General features: G+C 46.1%; 1 protein-coding gene across 1 annotated transcript in view; it reads left to right on the forward strand.

Moving 5' to 3' along the window:
• The first annotated feature begins 1171 nt into the window (after positions 1 to 1171).
• The window catches only part of TIAM1 (T cell lymphoma invasion and metastasis 1), a 398406-nt gene continuing 381025 nt past the window's right edge, over positions 1172 to 18552 (forward strand). The window contains exon 1 of the mRNA XM_029214248.1: positions 1172 to 1283. The gene's annotated coding sequence lies outside the window, so the exon portion shown is untranslated. The remainder of the gene's footprint in view (positions 1284 to 18552) is intronic.

Below are 18552 nucleotides of genomic sequence, written 5' to 3' on the forward strand. Positions count from 1 at the left end.
GGCCTCCCCCCTCCCTCACGGCGACTGGGCCCACTGAATCAGGTTGTGGTCAATATTCACCCCAGCCTTTGTTCTTAATGGTGGTGTCCAGAGCTCTTAAGGCGAGGAGGAAGCACTGATGGGTGTGGGGAAGAGATTTCGTTAGCGTCTCTACTGCCGGAGTCCGGGTTTCCTCTTCCTCACAATCTCGCCAAAGGTAAATGGCAAACATCGTTTCCGGATTTTACAGAAGAGACCAGGAGGCAGGTCTGTGTGAATTTAGCCCGAGTCGCATACTGCTCAGTAGGTGAATGTGAGCCTGTGATTTCAAGTGTACTTGCTGGGCAAGATGAGTCAACCCGGTGAGTCCTGGACTCCCCAGAATTCGGTTAAGGCCACCGTGCCCTACCTGGAGCTTGGTTAGCGTCTAACACCTCCCAGCATCCACAGGAAGGGATTACCTTAGGGTTTTTTCTTCTCGTCCAAAAGTTCCTGTCTCCCCCTAGAGTCAGGCACACGCCTCCCAAGCCAGACCACGTGTCGCAGGTACAACGTTTTTTGGCTCGTCCCCTCCCCCCGTTCCGTTCTTCTTTCCTCTCCGCCTTAGGTGGCAGGAAAATCCTTTACCTCGGACCAATCCCACTGATACCGAGCCGCGCGCGCGCGCGCGCGCCAACTCGAGCTCCTTCTCTCTACGTCATTGGCCACCTCCACCTATGCACAGTGACAGGCAGCTTCGCGGACCTATTGCGGGAGGAGGCGGAGGCCGCTCGGCCCTCCCAGAGCTGCTTTGTTAGGGGCTTCCTCGCTGTTCCCCAGCCACCGCGCCTCCGCTGCCTTCCCCTGCTCTCCCCAAGCCGCGCCGCCGGAGCCTAGTGGGAAGGCAATCCCGGCGTGCGTGGCGGGGGAACCTCTCCGGCCGCGTGCCGCGGGCGGGGATGCAGCCCGGGTGCCCAGCGTGCGCCTGTTGTCACTCTCCAGCCCAACTCCGAACGCCCCGCTCATGTGTCCGCCGTCTCTGATTGGCTGTCCGGAGGCGGAGCGATTGTCAGGCGGACCAATCGGAACTCGGTTTCCCACGGGCTTCCACGGACCCGCCCCCTAGGCGGCTGGCGGAGGCACCCTGACAGCTCCCATTGGCAGACTGGCTAAGGGGCCGAAGCGAGGCCGGGCAGAGCAGCGCCGCCGCCGTCGGGCGCGCAGCTCTGCAGCGCCGCGAACGCCTCTGTGTCCGCAGCCCCCGGAGCCCCGCGGCCCCGCATTGTCCCTGGCCCCCTGGCGGAGATCCGGGACGAACGTCGCGGGTGAGTACCGCGAGCCTGGGGAGTGCCGGCCGGCCGGCTGGAGCCGCCCCGAGGGACGGCAGTGAGGACGCCCGGAGCCTCTCTGCCCGTGACGGGCACGTCCTGACCCCAGTCTCCGGCACATTGGGGCTCCCGGCGGGTCCTAGCTCCCCCCGATTGGGATTTACTCGTATTGTTTTGGCGATCCCACACTTGGGAGGTGGGGAGCTGGCGAGGGGAGGCAAGGGGAGACATCCTTCGCTCGAGGGAGCAGTCAGGAGGGAGACGAGACAGTGGCTCCCAGGTGAGGTGCCTGGCGCCGAATGGAAGTGACAGTGTCCAGGCTTTGGCATTCGGTCTTCCCGGCAGCAGGAGGTCAGCGTTGACCTGCGGCGGCGGCGGCACTTTGTATTTGTCGGCTGATTTTTGTCAACTTCGGGGAGGGCGTGCGTGTGCTTGCGTGTGTCTCTCTGTGTGTGTCTCCGTCCCTGACTTGGGCACCTCCAGGCCTGGGTTTTCGGCGACGCTGACTGGGCGGTCACCTTGGCTATCCGTGTCACGCTCGGTACCCGACTCACGGGGCGGAGAGCCTGGGGGTTGGCACACAGGGCCGGGGACCCGCCGCAGACCTGGGAGGGGACATTTAAAGCGGCCTCCTGCGCGAGCGCAGACAATGACTCGTCCGGGCGCGGGATCCTGGGGGCTGTGCGTCGGGTCCCCGCGCCGGATCGCCGTCCCGCCTAGCTCTCTTGCAGGCTCGGCCGCTCGGATGCTGCTGCGCTGCGCCGCTCCGCTCATCGCCCAGCTGGGGACCCGCGTGGGGCCCGCTTTTGTTTACAGACCTCGCCATTGGGCGAGAGCTGCGCGCTGCGCTCCCCCGGCTGCCGCCGCGAGCCCCCCTCCGAGCTGGGAGAAGTTGGTGCATGCTGTCAGGTGACGCCCCCTCCCCGGGCCTCCTGGCGAGATGCTGCGGGGAATAGACGCCCAGACGGCGCCTTCGTGCCCAGTCCCCGCTGCGCACTGCATTCCCAGGCTCCCTACACCCAGAGGCCCTCTCGCATTGGCGGCCGTCGGGGCGCTGACTAAGCCACGCTCACCTCCCTTCCAGTGGCATCCTCTGGGCTCGTTCCCAAGCCGGTCCAGGTGGATTCCGAGTCTGCCTTTTCCTGCGTGTTGGCAAGTCTTGAAGGACGCGCGCGAGCCCTTGGGGACGCTGGCCAATACGTGCCCGTTTCAGTGGTACCCACGCAGCCCCGCGGAGCAGCTGTGGGGCATTCTTCACTCAGAGCGGATCGGGTTACCCACGCGTGCTGACTTGGCGTCCACTTTGTTTGAGCTGGAACAGAGGTTGAGAGCCTGGGCGCTGAGGTCAAAAACCCTGCTCCCAGTGCCTGCTCAGTGTCACTCACGAGCTGGCTGATCTGTTCCAGACCGAGCTACTTAATCGCCCTGCGTCTCAGTTTCCGGGTCTGTAAAGTGGGGATAATGTGTATCCCTATTTGTGGGAGTGGGAGTGGGAGTTAAACGACAATATAAATCAACTGGCGCAGTGACTGCTACGTACGAAACACTGGAACAATGTTTCCCTGTTAGAGGGAATCTGTTGCAGAGGATGGCCCCCTTGTCTCTTCCCCTTCCTGCAGTTTTCCGTTCTCCCAACTCCTATTTTATTTTAAAAAGCATGAAGGATTGCTGTTTTCAGCTTCAAACAGGGCTTGGTTTCCTTGCTCTTAGGTTTCACTCTACTTATCTAATCGCTTACAGCTCCTTTCTTTTGTATTTGAATTTCCATTAGGTTTTAGTTTCTTCTTCCTTCCTTCTTCCTTAAGGCTCTGCTGAGACCCAGGCCTGGGTTTGGAGGAGGAAACCTTGTCCAGGTGGGAAGTGGTTGCCGCTGAACCAATGGCCGCTGTGCAAAGTGAATAATACCCGGATGGAGGGAGGTTTGAACAAAGAGATACCTGGAGGCTGGGAGGGAATACTTCCTGGTAGAAGTGAAATTTGAGCTGTGTCTTGTAGCAGAAGTTTGGTAAATCGCTGGTTTCTAGAATATGCTCTTTTGTACCCCACCGTAAAACTCCGCCAGGGAGGTTGTCTTGGAGTGGTAAACAACGAAGTTCCTAGGTAATTATCTTTGAATAGAAGAGAAATATACCTTAGAAGGAGGCTGTTGTCTAACTAGGGAAAGTAGAAGAGGAGAATTGATTTCATTGAATATCTTCAAAATGCTGTCAATGTGTTTTGACTTGTTTTTCCTTTGCTCCATCAGCACTGCTGATTTCCTTCAGGCAAAGAGAGAAGCCAGTTTCAGACAGGAAAAACGAAAACAAGAAAAGCCCCTCCATAACCTATAATCAGATGAATAAATAGTTTGAAAAAGACCATCTCAGGCTTGGCTACAGAATAAGGTACTGAAACAAAATGCTTCTCGTTACAACACCCTTTTGCCTGTTGGAGCAAATTATTGAGTTGGGTCAATAACACCTCATTGAACGTAGATCCCAGGGGCCTTTACCGACCAAAACAAGCAAGCAAGCAAACAAACAAGAAGTAGGTGAGGGACTTGCAGTTTGTCCAGTGGGAGATAAGCCCACAGGGAATGTTCCCCATACCCCCTGCTCCCCTGGGCCTACCTCAGTCACCCCAAGTGGAGGCTGCCTCATACAAGCTACGGGGTCAGTAGCATTATTGCTGGATGCCAGTGGATAAATGTGATAACCTATTTATTTAAAATCCCAGTCGCAGGGCTTTCCTGGTGGCGCAGTGGTTGAGAATCTGCCTGCCAATGCAGGGGACACGGGTTCGAGCCCTGGTCTGGGAAGATCCCACATGCCTCGGAGCAACTAAGCCCGTGCGCCACAACTACTGAGCCTGCGTGCCTGGAGCCTGTGCTCCGCAACAAGAGAGGCCGCGATGGTGAGAAGCCCGCGCACCACAGTGAAGAGTGGCCCCCGCTTGCCGCAACTAGAGAAAGCCCTGGCACAGAAACAAAAGACCCAACACAGCCAAAAATAAATAAATTAATAAAAAAATAAAATAAAATCCCAGTCGCAGAAATGATTCTGATCCTTCCTGCACTTGTTCTGGGAATTCTCTGGCCCTTAGGGATGCTTGAAGGCAGCTTTGCCCCCTGCTGCTGCCTGGGGATCAAATCAGTTGGGGGCCTGGACTTAAAAGGGAGCACGTGGTCAGGAAATCTCATTAGCCCGACCATTTAACTGCACTCTGATGCACATCCAAAGAGCTAGGACAAAGACTTCCTCTCCTTTCCCCCTGCAGTTGTCTCACCCAGGTCCCCACTCCTCCCCTCCCCGTCTAAGACCAGAAAGAAGACTTGGTGCTGGCCTGTCTCCCCCATGTTCCGCACCAAATTCCTGGAGTTCTGGCGAGCGGTCAGTACCTCGGGCGTTCTGGAGCGCCTGGGCGGAAATTTCTCCCCAGAGCTTTGCTGAGGGCCTGCTAGGTGCGCGTGGTAACACCTCTCCTTTCCCTTCCGCAATGCAAGGAGGTTACTTACTGCCTGAAGGAGACACGTATTGTGAGACAGCACTTAAATAGATGCAAACTTCAAGCCTATGCTTTCCCAAATGAGGAATGCAGGTAAGAGCGTGGGAATCACATCCAAGCCTTGCCTAGAAGCCAGTGATGGCAGGGAGCTTCTGCCTGAGAGTCAGGTGGCTTGAGGGTGAGAAGGCAGAGAGAATTTGGTTCCTGTGGGCAGTGTACAGAGGGTCCTGTGGAATTCCTGAATCTCTAGGTGCAGGCTTGTGGATGAGAAAGAGCCTTATTTTCACTGTGTCCAGTCATTTGGACTCCTGTATCTAAAACAGTGTTTCACTGGGGATGTGTGTGTGTTTATACATATATGTATATATACATATTCATTTTCCTTTCTAAATTAAGCAAATGGGTAGAGTGTATGTTTCCATGTCCCCCTTCTTTCCCCCCCCCCCCCCCACTATGGGACCAGAAGAAACAGATTTGCAAGGCCCCCAGCCAAATTCTTCTGTTTTTCACAATTCTAAACTTCGGGTCACTTCATCTCTAAATATTTAGTTTTATATAATAATTCCTGTGTTTTAAAAAAAAACTATCATCATTGTAGGCCAAATCACTTATTTAAATTTCTTTTTTTTTAATTAAATAAAGGAGGCATTCAAAAACTAAAGCAATACTCAGCCAGGAACAGAGTTTTTGGAAAATAAAACAATGCTCTAGTGTAAAAGGTACAAAATATTAAGTTAGGTGGGTTTTCCCCTTCCATCCCCTTCCCACCCTCCACACCCCTCTAGCCTAAGACTTCCATTGTTCCTGTGGTCTCCAGGGACCTCATTAAGACATTCACAGAGGCCTAGACTGTGGGTATGGAGCGATTCCTCCTGGACTCTTTTGAGATTCTTCTAGAAGACCTTGGAGCTCTTGCTAGGTGGAGAGAGATTCTTCCCTCGTGGGGCCGAGGCTGAGCTCAGAGCCTTGCGTTTGGCTGCAAGTGGGGTCTCAGTTCACTGAAATAGCAGCAAAAAAAAAACCCAAAAACCTGGCACAATATAAGAGCCAATCAATTGTGTGCATCCAAAGGATGCTGAACAAAGAGTGATGATTCAGTGAAGAGCCATGTGGGAGGGAAGGTGCTTTCAGTTGAGCACATCCTCGGTTTCTGAATGGGCCAAGGCCCTTTGAACCTTGGTGCTGTCGCAGAGTTTCTTTCCATAAAGAGAGACTTGGATGTAGCATTTTGGAGCCAAGCAAGAAGGTACCGCGTGTGTTCTGGCTCGGGCCACTTTGAATTCATGAAGGAGGAGAAATGAAAGGAAGGAGGAAAGTGTCTTTGGTTAAAAAACAAAACAAAACAATATCCCCCTGTATTATTTAATTCCAGCTTCTACAGAAGGATTTTATTAAAGACCAAGGGATGAGTATAGAGGTGAGTGTACAGGTGTGTGAGGAGATGCGTGATTGGGAGACAGTGGACCTGGGACCAAGCTTGGCTTGGGATGGGCAGGGAGTGGATGGGGGATAGGCGAAGGAGATTCAGTTGCTTGTCCTTAAAAACCCCAAACACAGTTCTCTGTGGCTGTGGAGGAGACAGGATACCCTGCCTAACCGCCCTCCTCCTGGGCCAGGAGATGCTCACCTCGTAAACACAGATCCATTCTAGTTCCTGCTCCTGGCTTCCTCTGCCCTCTGCGGAGGGGATAATGAGCCCTGGAAAGTCACCAGGTCAACTCTGGGGGATGGGAGGTCAGGGGGAGTCCTGGGTTTGGGAATCCTCCCTGTGGAGCTGTCAGGACCACGGAAGTGGAGTGGATGGGGTTTTCCGCTTGCTTTTCAGAAGAGAAGGTGGGCCTCAGGTCTGCAGGTTGAATCTGAGGGGCCCTCAGGAGGGGGTCTGCTTTGCCTCCCCTTTCCGCCAGCTACGTTGGTGGTCCCCTGGGTCTTTGCGGGAGAGATTCCAGCCCAAAGCCTGACCATCCCAGGGTTTCTCAGATCCTGGGGACAAGATCTCTTATGACCCAACTGCATCTCCTGTGCAGGGCACAGAGCGCTTGGCCGCATGCTGGGCAAAAGAAGATTTTGAGCAGGAATATCTAGGAGAGTCAGGAACTCATTAGCTCGTTCCCACTTGATTTGGGGGTAGTGTTTTAGAGGTTCAGGACTGTGGTTTATTCTCGCCATGACATTCAGATGTGCATTTTGGTTTTTCTGGACTTAACAGGAGCCCGACCTAACTACTGAGCTAATGTGTTAGTTTTGGTCTCTTTTGCAAAATGTTCATCTTTTTTTTGGCTGCACGGCATGGCTAGTGGAATCTAAGTTCCCTGACCAGGGGTTCAACCCGGGCCCTCGGCAGTGAAAGTGTCGAGTCCTAACCCCTGGACTACCAGTTCCCCCAAATGTGCACCTTGATCTCCTCACACACACAAGGATATCCATGGGGAGTGGGAATGTGGGGGGCAAGTTCTTTATCGCGCTGTAGCCCCCTGGGTTCTGATAACCATGGAGTCCCTTTCCATACCTGTAAGGCCCCTAGATCTCTGGGGTACCCTGGTCACTCCTGGTCATGCCTGTTGCTTGGCTTCATGACTAATTCTACAATCTGACATTCTCAGCCCCAGTTTGGCTGCCTGGAATCTTGAGTTCCAAGTGTCAGAATTGTAACCCTGATTATGTTTAAGTAACTGTGTGGTATACTTTCCCAGTTGGGAAATCCTGCTGTGTCCTGAGAATGCCCTATGTGCTTTCTTTCACTGAAAAAGTCTTTGGATCCAGAAGTTGTCAGGACTCCTGAATATTCTTGCCATGGTGAAGCTTTGACTTTATGATGCTTCTTAACTGCCACGGAGAGGGTGGGGGCTCCGTATGTTTCTCTTGTTCTCTTAAGGATCCAGCATACATTTCCAAACTGCCTAACTAGGGATGCAGTCCTTGGCTAGGAAACTTGAGTCAATTTTGCTGTAATATATTGAAATCACAGTTTCACTCAGTGATGATGACCCATTTCAGTATTTTTCCTGACGTCAAGTATATTCTTATTTCACGTGGATTCTTCGACTCAAGTAATGCCAAGTTTGATTTGTTTCTGAAAACGGTGTGCAAAGCAACGATTCCATGTAGTATTAACAAACTAATAGGATAGATGAGCTTGTCGTGAAAAACATGTTCTGTTCCCATTTTGGTTTCTTTTTCCGCCCACTCCTGTACTCTCCAGAAATAATCACTTTCGTTCATTTTTGTTTTTAGTTCTACAGGTTGTCTTTATATCACTAAATAATCTGTTTATGCCACTTTTATTTATTGACTTCCTGTTATGATAAATCACAATTTAGCTTACTTATTGCTTCTTATTTCCTTTATTCTCCAGATTTTTATGATTATATTTATAGTTCAATCTTTGTTACTTATATGGACTCATTTAGTTCCATCAACCAATGACAGGGACCCTTACCTCCTTCCCCTTTGTAAAATGAGAATATCAGTGTCCTGACCTATCTTTCCTCTCCCCTTCCCTTCCTGTTATACCTACAGCTTCTGTCAGATGTCAGGGTTGGTGAGATTGTGTTCTATAAGCATGATAAGCACGACGAAGTCTTCTGTGCCTTGTCTATTTTTCGTTTTGAAAATGGCTTTATTAAGATATGATTTACATACTATGCAATTCAGTTCTTTAAAGTGTACAGTTCAGTGGGTTTTGGTATATTTACAGAGTTTAGCAGCCATCACTGTAATCAATTTTAGAACATTTTCATCAACTCCAAAGGAAACCCACATCCGTTATCGCTTGCTTCCCTTCCATACCCATCCCGCCAGCCTCCAGTAACCACTAATCTATATTCCGTCTCTGTAGATTTGCCTACTCTGGACATTACATATAAATGGAATCATATAATATGTGGTCTTTTGTGACTATCTTCTATCAGCATAATGTTTTCAAGGGTCTTCCATATTGTGGCATGTCAGTACTTCATTACTTTTTATTGATGAACAATATTTCATTGTATGGATATACCACATTTTATTTATATTCATTCGTCAGTTGATGGGCATTTGGGTTATTTCCACCTGTTGACTATTGTGATTAGTTGCTGCTCTAAACGTCAGTGTACAAATACTTGTTTGAATACTTGTTTTAAATTCTTTTTGGTATATACCTAGGAGTGGAATTGCTGGGTCATGTGGTAATTCTATGTTTAAACTTCTGAGGAACTGCTAGATTGTTTTCCAAAGTGACTGTACCATCTTACATTCCCACTAGCAGTGAATGGAGATTCCAATTTCTGCATATCCTTGCATTTATTATTACCTGTTTTTTTGTTTGTAGTCATCCTAGTGGGTGATAGGAGCTATCTCCTTTCGGTTTTGATTTGCATTTCCCTGGTACCTAATAATGGTGAGCATCTTTTCATGTGCTCATTGGCTAATTGTGTATTTTCTTTGGATAAATGTCTGTTCAGACCCTTTGTTCATTTTAAAATTTGGTTTCTGTCTCTATTAAATTGTGAGGATTCTTTGCGTATTCTAGATATAAATTCCTTGTCAGATATATGATTTGCAAACATTTTCTTCATTCTGTAGATAATCATTTCACTTTTCTGATGGCATCCTTTACATACTGTTTGCTTTTGAAAAGCTGAAGAGCAATAAAGATGTTTGCTTAGTTATGACTGTCAATAACTGTCAACTTTGCACTCCATAGCCAGGCTATACTAGTTTCATATTTTCTATAGCTATACTGGCATGACTTAAGTTATAGATTGAGAAAAGAAGCACTGGAGAGACATTATATTTTAAATCTCTGATTTCACATTAAAAAAAAAGAACAATACTTTGTTTACTTTAAAAACTGTGTGAATGACTGAGTTATTTAATTTATTTATCAAAGCTGTGGAAGGGTATATTTCCAAGGTAACTTGAAAGGGAGCTGTCTTTGGGTATCAGCTTTTGGGTGATAAATTTTTTTTGTTGGTTGAAATATTTTTATTGTGTTATGTTAGGACAGGGGTTCTTAACTGGGGCCAATTTTGCTCACCAGGCAACATTTGGAAATGTCTGGAGATATTTTTGGTTGTTCTACTGGAGAGGTAACTAGCATCTGCCTAGAAGCAAGGAGGTACCTGGCATCTAGCTGGTACAGGCCAGGTATGTTGCTAACATCCAGCAATGCATGGGGCAGTTCCCCAGGCGAAGAATTATCTGGTCCATAGTCAGTGGTGCTGAGGTTGGGAAACCCTGCATTCAAAAGACACAAATACTGTTAGAGATCTGCCTATTTAAGTTTCTTTACATAGAAAAGGAGCTTATGTTTTGTAGATATTTGGAAGCTAGCTATCTTGAGGCATCAGATTATTTTGGTTATTTTAAACACTTTGGTTATTATTTTAGCTGGAATTAAGTTAATAAAGTGTCTTTCTTTTTTCAGACAGAGTTCTAAAAAATTGGATAATAATTTCAGGCGTTTTGGGCTTCTCAGTGCTTGACTAAGTTCCACTATTTAAAGGCTTCCGGATGTTGCTAATAACTGTTCCCTGAATTCTGCTCTGGTCCCTGTTATGGGAGGGAAAAATATTTGCAGGCTGATAATTATAATGTTCCTCTTCTTAAGCAGTTTGTGGAGCATGAAAAATAGTTTTAGAAAAAATGTTCCAAGTGCAGCGCAAGATCTACTGTGAGGTTTTAGAAAAAGTCTTATGAATGTTGGAATCATTATCTCACCTTGAAACCTCTGATTAGAAATTATTTCAATTCCACAGTTATGCCACTGGAACTTTAACATTTCATTGTCGTTTAAAAAAATTAAGCCTCATAACTATGGTTTTCACTTAACCTAAACAATTTAACAATCTAATTGTTTTAAAATTGATTGAAAAAATGAATCCTGTGGGTTTTTTCCTTATTTTTTCCTTCCCTTCTTTGACAGTTAATTGCTTTAATTTGGGGATCGAATGCCTTGAATGCCTGCAACTTTGGTCCTGTGACTGCTCACCAGTTGGATCAAAGCATTTAAATTACCTTAAAGAAAAAGGTTTGTGGGAGCACGTGGCATGATTTCAGCTCAGTTCAAGTAAGAGAACCCAGATGACCTTCTCTTTCTTGGAGGAAACAGGGTCAAAAGCAGATGGACTTTTTTGGTAGGTGCTTCAGATTAGTTGAGGACCTCGGAGTCTTTAGAGGTCCAAGGGAACGGCCTGTCCTTTAAACCAGGACTAGTTAATGTAGCTTATTTGAGTGAGAAGGGCTAAAATTATTCCTCACAGATAGCCTCTGAATTTTAATTGCAGTAATTTGTGTCTTTTTAGCCCGTGATACAGCAGTTCTGGATCCCACCTAAGTTATGAAAAGTGAATTTATAGGCCTGCTAGCAACTAGCAATTGGCCATGTATAACGTCTGGACATTATTACAGCATATGGACCCAGCTCCTCCAACATTCTGGGGCCCAGCCACAGCTAAGACAGCCAAGGGTTATACGTGCAGGTCTATACATACAGCTCTTTGGGGAGACTGGTACCAAGGGCAGAAGGTATGGTTTTGGTTGCTGTGTTATGGTTGCTAGAAAACCATAATTTGGGAAAAAAGGGAACTCTCCTAAGGAGATAGTAACGTACCTTAAATATTAAGGTTTCCATCATGGAAAAGTTATTTGGTGGAATTCTGAAATGGACAGCTTAATTAGGACATGAGTCAAGTTTGATAGTTTAATGCCCTGAGTATTTCATCTAACTTAAGGATGCTGTGAGAGTCATGTTTTTGAATTTCCTCCTTTAGTTTGAATAAAATCTCTCTGGCCTCTGGCAGTGTTAAAATGGTTAATGGCCTTTGATTACCTGGGCTCACCCTTCTCCATTTTTCTCAGACGTTCTGTGGGTTTTTCCTTACACTTTCTTTGTCTGTCCGGATGATTCTTCCCAAATAACTCATCTTCAAAGTTTTTTTTTTCTTTAATTATAAAGTATTTCTCTTAAATGCATCAGATACCAATAGTAAATATAGCCAAATAGCAACAACGAATGTCTTTTAGTGTTGAAGGTAAGTGCAAATCTTATTTTCCTAGGCATAATTTTCTCTAACTGAAAGACTTTACAATCAGTACGGGTTAAGAGTATAATCAGAAAAAAATTGCATTAATTAAATTCACATTCATCTTTGGGTAGGTGGCCAGTAGTAGAAACTTAATCTCCCAATTTTTTTTTTTTTTTTTTTTAATCCACTTACACATGGGGATTAATAGCGAAGTGTCTTCTCAAAAGTTAGGATTTCGGGAAGAATAAAGACTGTGGATTCTGGCCCTGGAAAGAACAAAGATGAGAAAGCCCTTGGGGGCAGCCAAGAATCCCAGTGATTAAATATCAATGGAAGGATTAGCCCCATTGTTGACTGATCCTATCAGGATAGGATTGAACCCAGACCCTCCATCATCAGAGAGTTGTTGACCTTCGAGGGTCGACTGCATCCCTTTCTTTATACTCCTTTCCCCTTGGACAGTAGTCTTACATCCACAGTTCCAGTCACAGTTGTGCCTCATGACCTCGGTTTTTCTCTAGGATTGCTTCCTTGTTCATGAACTAGCCCATCTTCTCTGAAGGTCTTAAAGCACTGATGATTTTCAAGTCAAGCTTAATTCATGTTTGTGCTGGGGCTGCTAGTAAAAGGTGCCTCAAACTGGATGACCTAAGACAATAGACGTTTATTCTCTCATAGTGCTGGATGTTCAAAATCAAGATGTTGACAAGGCCATGTTCTCCCCAAAGGTTCCAGGGTAGAATCTTTTCTTGCCTTTTTCAGCTTCTGCTGGCCGTTGGCATTCCTTGTGAATTCCTTGGAATTCGTTGGAATTCCTTGGGCTTGTGACGTCACTCCAATCTCAGCCTCCTTCTTCACATGGCCATCTTCTCTTGTGGCTGTGTGTCTGTTTCTATCTCTTCCTCTCTCTATTAAGATACAAATTATCGGATGTAGGGCCCATCCTAATCCTATATGACCTCATCTTGACTATGTCTGCAAAGACCCAGTTTCCAAATAAGGTCATAGTCATAGTTACTACAGGTTAGGGCTTAAACATATCTTTTTGGGGGACGCAGTTTAACCCACAAGGATGTCCAACCACTCCATTAGACTGCCTGTTAAAATGGCTTAAGAACATGTAATATGGGTGTGTACTTACTGCTGAGAAATGTGACTTTCCTAAAGCTTAGCTCTGATATGTCACCATGTGTTTTAAGCTTTCAAAGACTCTATGTAGTCCTTTGGTCCCAGCCCTGCTTTCTCATTTTATCTCTCAGGCCTCCTTTCTCAAATACTTAGAGCCAGTGAAATAGGAGTCCTGTTTGCCCTGGAATGTATCCTATTCTCATTTTTTTGCATGCGTTGTGTCTAGATCTGGACTGTTCCCATTTTTGCTTGCTCTTCTTCCAGGTCTGGTTGAAATCAGCCATCCTTATGCCGTTTCCTTGATGTTCTAGTGTTTAATGGTTCTTTTATTTTAATTAATTAATTAATTAATTAATTTTTGGCTGTGCCGCACGGCTTGCAGTATCTTAATTCCCTGAACAGGGATCGAACTCGGGCCCCTGCAGTGAAAGTGCTGAGTCCTAACCACTGGACCATCAGGGAATTCCCTAATGGCTCTTTTAGGTGTGTTATCATAGTCTGTCTGTGTCTCTATGAACACTTTTCCTAGGCTGCAAACTTTTTTTCTCCTGGAAAGTCTTCTCAAAAGTTTGTCATTTGGATTTCACAATCACTTTCAAGAAACGTCCTACTAAGCGCACTCTATGGTCAAGAAAAATCGTGGCTTGGAAGGTTCACAATTAGCCCAGAGAAACCAAGTGGAGAAGCCCAGCTGGAAATCTCACTAAATCTTCAGGCACCAAATGACAAGTGATTACCATGGTATTGCAGATTACAGGTCATCATACGCTCCCAATAGACATTGAAGAGAAGCCCCAAAGACAGAACAGTTACCTAGATTTCCTGGGAAGATTTGTGGATTCTGGGATCCCCAGAGGGGACATGAGAATGGGGTTGACCCTAGACTGCAGACTTTTTGAGGGCAGGGTCTCAGCCAAATTGATCTTGGTTTTGCCCATGGCGCCCCTGTGGAGGAGCTCGATATAGGTTAGGATACACTTGCCCCCAGCTTACCACATCAGCAGTCAGGATATATGCATGGTGCTCTGGTCTTTGCCAAGACGGTGGGCTCTGCAAGGTGGCAGCTAAGGGATGAGAAGCCTAAGGTGGTAAAGGCTGTTCTCAGGAGGGACTAGGGACAGGCATATTCCCTAAGGACCCACTGGCAAGGACCCACTGGCAAGAAGGTGTCTTAGTTGCTGGTGAGCAGTGTTCAGCCAGGATGAAGCTGATGCTATAGCAAGAGTGAAAACTAGGCAGCATGCATTCTGAGGGGGAAGATGGGTGGGTGGGTGTCTTAGTTCGAGTTGCTGTAATGAAACAGCATAGGCTGGGTGAATTAAACAGCAGACATTTACTTCTCACAGTCCTGGAGGCTGGAAGTCCTGAGATAGGGGTACCTGAATGGTCAGGTTCTTGGGGAGAGCCCTCTTCCTGGTTGTGGCTTCAACAGCCTTTGAAGATGGTTGGCCTTCAACAATGGCCTTTCCTTGTTGCATGCACACACAGAGAATTCTTCTCTTGTCTTCTTTTTATAAGGACATTATATTTCATCATGGGGGCTCCAGCATCATGACCTGATCTAAATCTAATTACCTCTCCAAATTGCACCCCCCCATCACAGTGGGGATTAGGGCTTCACCATGTGAGTTTTTAGAGGATACAAATATTCAGTCCATAGCGGTGAGCAAGCATCCAGGCACACAGTTTGGAACCAGCAGATAAACAGGAACCAGAAAACAAAGAAAAAGTACGAGAGCATTGCACCAATATGTCTTTAATTCTGAGGTGAGCTATTCCACACCTGGACTTTGTTAAGGGTCATGGGGGCTTGGGGCTAAGCAGCCCAGGACCTAGCCTGCAGATGGATGGGGGGAGGAATTTATACCTGGATACTGAAATTCTCTGTGCAGAAAATAATGGAAGAGCCTGAGGGTGGAAGTGAGGGATGGGGGCTGGTAGAAGTAGCAAGAGGTGGAGTCCTGTGCCTGCAGGAGAAGGCACTGTGGCTGGGAGGTAAAAGTATCCCACAGTATGCAGAGGGACCAAATGGTAAAGGGGATCTCCATGGAGGGTGGTCCCTTGATGGATGACTTGTAGCATGTGGTGGGTGCAGTGTTGAGAGCAGAGCATTAATTGCATGTGACCACAGAGGGAGGGATGAAGGCCACTGGCTCTAGAGAAAGTGAATCTCAAATTGCTGGTTGAAATCAGATAAGGGTTCAGGCCTCTGCTTTGGCACTGCCAAACTATTTGCTAGTCGGGGGCAGCAGGAGCTTCTAAAGGAACTTCGTGCTGCACAGATCAGCTTACTCTTTAAAATGTATTTTTATTTGCTGTATGTTTGTTTTAAGAACAATCAAGTACATTGAAAAGGGGCCATTCTCCAACACGCTGCTATGAGAACACATTGTTGCTTTTGGTATTTCTCTGTTCTTTCTTATCATTTCCTGCCCTTTTTACATATTTGTAACTCTTGCATAGATACAGCTTTGTATTTTGTTTCTTTCCGTGGGACCTTGCATTATCAACTCCTATAAAGTAGCAACGTGGACAAATGTAAAAAGAACTGTGCTTACGCGCAGGTGCAGACTACTGGTGGGGGTGAACTGATGATGCCGTTTGTTGATGGAAGTTCTGTTGAGCTGAGAGAATTGGCAAAATGTCTGGACCATTAATAAAATGGATTCTGTGATTAGTTTTAAAACTAGGCCAAACAACAAGGTCCTACTGTATAGCACAGGGAACTGTACTTCAGTATCCTGTGATAAACCGTAACGGAAAAGAATATGAAAAAGAATATATAAGAGAGTCACTTTGCTGTACAGTAGAAATTAAACACAACGTTGTCCATCAACTATACTTCAATAAAATTAAAAAAAATCTAATGGGAAAAATCTAGACTTCAGAAAAAAGAACAATAATTACAATTCACTGAATCATATCAGATATGTAAAATTTCATAATAATGTAAAACATAACAAACCTCACTGGTTGCCACTGAAGTTTACTAGGGCACCAGCGTATCTGCAAATTGATAAATAAAAAGAAAGAAATCAGCAAAAAACAAACAAAAAAACAAAACCGACAACCACAACAACAAAAGTAGGCAAACCAACTAGTTTTTCTGCAGTCAGATTTGTAAAGTAACATATATCCCTTGGGTTAGTCTTTGTTTTTGACATAGCATCCCTTCCTTAAATGCCTCCTGTCGTTTCAGGTCAGTAGGGAGACCACGTAATAATTGTATGGTATCTGTTTCAAGACATTTTCTTTTGATTTTTTTTTTTTTTTTTTTTGCGGTACGCGGGCCTCTCACTGTTGTGGCCTCTCCCGTTGCGGAGCACAGGCTCCGGACACGCAGGCTCAGCGGCCATGGCTCACGGGCCCAGCCGCTCCGCGGCATGTGGGATCCTCCCGGACCGGGGCACGAACCCGTGTCCCCTGCATCGGCAGGCGGCTTCTCAACCACTGCGCCACCAGGGAAGCCCTTCTTTTGATTTTTATAAAGTAAGTTGGTATTAAACTTTTATCAATTAAGAAACTATAAAATATAAGCAAGTATGGTTATGTCCATACTTGTTGTTTACGATGGTCACATGTTCCAGTGAGCTAATCACTTACATAACCATCCTCCTGTAATTGAATATTTGTTGTGTTTCTTTTTTAAATCACTATCTTAAGATTCCTTGAAGTTCTTGATGTATACTTTGCTTTTTTCCTTTTTTTTTTTAAACTTGTTTTTCTCAGGCTAAATTCTCAGGATATGGTATTTGTATTAAATATGACATTTAAAAAATGGCTCTTGATTTGAATTACCAAACTGAAACTGTGCACCTCAGACTGGGACTCGAACCCACGTGGCTGGGACTCAAACCCGACCAAAACCCTGATTGGCACTTGGACCCACCCGGCCGGGACTCGAACCCACATGGCTGGGATTGGAGCCTGGCCAAAACCCATGGTCTTCCAACTGACATCACACACCTGGTTTCAGGACTTAATGAAGGTCAGGTTCATAATGCCCCATCTCGGAAAGAATTCAGTGAGAGACAAAGTGATGGGTAAGAAGCGGATTTATTTAGAGAGACACATTCCACAGACAGAGTGTGGGCCATCTCAGAAGGTGAGAAAGGCACCAGGGTATGGGATTTTCAGTTTTTATAGGGGTGGGTAATTTCATAGGCTAATGAGTGGGAGGAGTATTCCAGCTATTTCGGGAAGGGGCGGGGATTTCCAGGAATTGGGCCACCGCCCACTTTTTGATCCTTTTGGTTGGCCTTGGAACTGTCATGGCACCTGTGGGTGTGTCATTTAGCTGATGTGTTACAGTGAGCGTATACTGAGGCTCAAGGTCTAGTGGAAGTCGACTTGTCCGCCATCTTGGACCCATTTGGCTCTAATCAGTTTATGTCATGTCCTCGGGCTGTGTCATTCTTTCAAAGGTTGTGCCCTGCCCCCTTCCCTCCTGTTTCAAAACTGCTTTAAAACGTTTTGATCAAAAAAAAAAAAAAAAAGTCTTGATCAGTTCATATGTGTGAGTATATTAACGTCACCATGCCTAATCTGCTCTGGGTCTTAATTATTTAATTGAATTTTGTTACTGTTAACATAATAATAAAGAACCTCTCTCTCTCTTTGCTTTTCAGGTAGACTGAACTTTTTGTGTTTATGATTTTGAACATTGTTTCAAGCTTTTAGAAAACACCATTATTGGCTTATCTCTTAAATCCTTTACATTGTCTGGAGCAAAATAAATAAAATAAAACAAGGAAGAACTTTCTTTGGATTCCTCATCTGTGAGAGAATGAGGTTGAAGCAGAATTGTTCCGAGAGCCTTTCTAGCTTCCAACGTCCCTGTCTTTGGGTTTATGAACCCAAAGTTTAAAAAGTGACTGGGATGCAACATTAAGAGTTCTGACGCCCAGGCTGGTGAAGTGGTTGTAGATGACCTGTTGCGGCTAGTTTTTGTTTTTGTTTGTTTTTTGTTAATAGAGTTTGGTTTATAGAGCAGTTTTAGTTCATAGCAAAATGGATCCGAAAGTTGAGAGAGTTTCCGTACATCCCCTGTCTCCACACATGCACGGCCTGCCCCACGATCGACGGCCCTCACCAGAGTGCTGCATTTGTTACAATCAACGAATCTACACCGACACATCATTACCTAGAATCCATAGTTTACATCAGGGCTCGCGGTTGGTTGGTGCACATTCTGTGTGTTTGGATTAATGTGTAGTGACATATAACTACCATTATAGTGTCATATAGTAGTTTCAGTGCCTTAAAAATCCTCTGTGCTCTGCCTGTTCATCTATCTTTCCCCCCGGCCCCTGGCAACCACTGATCTTTTTGCCATCTCCATAGCCTTGCCTTTTCCAGTATGTCATGTAGCTGAGTTGTGGCTGGTTTTGAGGACACTGACATCACTGTTGAGAATCATCCCTCAGGAGTCTTTCCCCACCATTCCCTGCGCTTCTACCGTGATTGCCTCTAGATTGGGATTTTAGAGTTGGAGGGATTGATAAGGTCCTCCCGACTCCAGAATCTTCTCTGTGACACCCTGGCTGAGGAATGTCACGTGAGCCTTTGCTGCCGTTGTCACTATGGAGCTGAGAGGAGAACAGAAGGCCGAGAGGCAGAGAGTCTGGGTTCCAGCCCTGGCTCTG

Source organism: Monodon monoceros, unplaced genomic scaffold (genome assembly GCF_005190385.1).
Source record: "Monodon monoceros isolate NGI ecotype Baffin Bay Population unplaced genomic scaffold, NGI_Narwhal_1 Super_Scaffold_11, whole genome shotgun sequence".
Taxonomy (NCBI): Eukaryota; Metazoa; Chordata; class Mammalia; order Artiodactyla; family Monodontidae; genus Monodon; species Monodon monoceros.